The 2423-nt window shown below is 36.4% G+C and overlaps 1 non-coding gene across 1 annotated transcript; it reads left to right on the top strand.

Moving 5' to 3' along the window:
- Window positions 1–1623: 1623 nt before the first annotated feature.
- LOC139879253 (small nucleolar RNA R71) lies at window positions 1624–1730 on the top strand. The gene has a single exon (XR_011770106.1). It is a non-coding gene; the product is annotated as a small nucleolar RNA R71 (small nucleolar RNA).
- The last annotated feature ends 693 nt before the right edge of the window (window positions 1731–2423 follow it).

A 2423-nucleotide genomic window follows, 5' to 3' on the forward strand; every position in this document is an offset into this window, starting at 1 on the left:
TATCATCTGCAGATTGCGGTTGTTGCATTGCTCTATCAACAAAAAAGGTAACACTCTCGTCCTCTATACTTAGGGTCAATTTCTTACCAAACACGTCTATCATTGCTTTAGCCGTGTTTAAGAATGGTCTTCCTAATATGAGAGGAACTTGAGAATCTTCTTCCATGTCCAGAACAACAAAATCTACTGGAAATACTAAAGTACCAACTTTAACCAGCATGTTTTCCATTATCCCTCTAGGATATTTTATTGATCGATCGGCTAGTTGTATGCTTATTCGTGTTGGTTTCAATTCTCCAAGGTTTAGTTTAGCGTATAGTGAATACGACATTAAATTTATACTAGCACCTAAGTCTGCCAATGCTTCTATTGAACTAAGACTACCCAGAAAACATGGAATTGTGAAACTTCCTGGATCAGATAGTTTTTCTGGTATTTTATTCAACAGCACTGCAGAACAATTAGCATTCATAGTAACAGCCGAGAGTTCTTCTATTTTCTTTCTATTCGAGATTAGATCTTTCAGAAATTTAGCATATCTAGGCATTCCTGAAATCACATCAATGAAAGGAAGATTTACATTTATCTGTTTAAACATATCCAAGAATTTGGATTGCTCGGCTTCAAGTCTCTCCTTTCTCATTTTACTCAGGTAAGGAAGTGGTGGTTGGTATGGTTTAACATAAGGTTTTGCCTTAACTGTGTTATCTTCATTAACCTTTTCAACTACCGGTTCTTTTTCCTTATCTTGATCAGGTTGTGGTTCTTGTGGAGTAGGAATAGCTTCATCAGAAATTACAGGTATTTCAGATGGTTTAAGTGTAATACCACTTCTTGTGGTAATAGCATTTGTATCACTAGGTATACTTCCCGATTTTCTTTCACCTATTAACCTTGCTAGGTTACTTACTTCTTGTTCCAGATTTTGAATAGAAGCTTGTTGATTTCTAAATGCTTGAGCATTTTGTTCATTGGTTTGTTTCTGAGATGTGAAAAACTGAGTTTGAGATTCAACTAGCTTCGTCATCATATCTCCTAAATTTGGCTTTTTATCATCGATTTGTGGTGGTTTGTTTTGAAAATTATGTCTTTGTTGATTGTAAGTATTATTGGATACTTGTTGATTACTAGGACCTTGTTGGTTGTTGTATCGAACATTTCGATTATAATTCTGGTTTTGGTTGTAAATCGGTCATGGCGGTTGATAATTATTCTGATAATTATTTCCAGGCCTTTGGTTTAGATATGAAATATTCTCTCTTTGTTCTATTGTTAGTTCAATACTGAGACAATCTTTGTCAAATGTGGTCCTCCACACTGCTCACAACTAATTCGTATTGAGTGGATATCTTTAGTCATCTTTTCCATTCGTCTCTCGACAGCATCTATCTTTGCGGAAATGGAATCTAAGTCATGGCTAGAATCGGCTCTAGCTGCTTAGATGATATAATGATATCTTTTTCTTGGTGCCACTCATGTGAGTGGGAAGCAGTGTTATCAATAATTTTGTAAGCATCAGTTTCTGTTTTCTTCATAATAGAACCACCAGCTGCTATATCTATGTCTTTTCTTGTAGTGATGTCGCATCCTTGGTAGAATATTTGTACTATTTGACAAGTGTCTAAACCATGTTGCGGACATCCTCTCAATAACTTTTCAAATCTTGTCCATGCCTCATATAGAGTTTCATTTGGCTTTTGTGTGAACGTGACAATTTCTCCTTGAAGTCTCACGGCTTTAGATGCCGGAAAGAATTGTTTAAGAAATTTTTCAACTAAAACGTCCCATGTATCAATCGCCCCTTCAGGTAACGATTCTAACCAATCTTTGGCTTCTCCCTTTAAAGTCCAGGGAAATAACATGAGATATATATGTTCATCCTCCACTTATCTTATTTTAAATAGTGTGCAGATCCCATTAAAGGTACGAAGACGTTCATTTGGATCTTCCTTCGGCGCCCTCACTAAATTGGCATTGATTAGTTACCATGTGTAGAATTTGTCCTTTAATTTCATAATCTAGCGCTTTAATGTCTGGATGAGTAATTGCGTGACCTTGGCCAGTGCGTTTAGCTCTCATTCGGTCTTCCATACTTAAAGGTTCCAGATTCTCCATGATTTAATTTGTTGAATCTGAATCACTATAGGATTCTGATTTAATGGTTGGTTCCTCAACAATCTCTGTTTGAATGATTGGTGGTTCCGGAGTATAAATTAATGGTTCAGGATCTATGAATCGTCCCTGAATATTCTCCGGATTCTCAATTGTGAGGTCGGGTTCAAAAAATGGATTATCGGAAATTTGAATTGGAGTACTTGGTCGACTGGATGACGATTCTAAAGAAAAATCAACAATATTTGCTAGATGTCTTGATCGAGTTACAGGTGGTGAACGTACAAAAGGTGGTGAACGTTTTGCTCGGT

This window comes from Rutidosis leptorrhynchoides, chromosome 11 (genome assembly GCF_046630445.1).
Source record: "Rutidosis leptorrhynchoides isolate AG116_Rl617_1_P2 chromosome 11, CSIRO_AGI_Rlap_v1, whole genome shotgun sequence".
NCBI classification, from domain to species: Eukaryota; Viridiplantae; Streptophyta; class Magnoliopsida; order Asterales; family Asteraceae; genus Rutidosis; species Rutidosis leptorrhynchoides.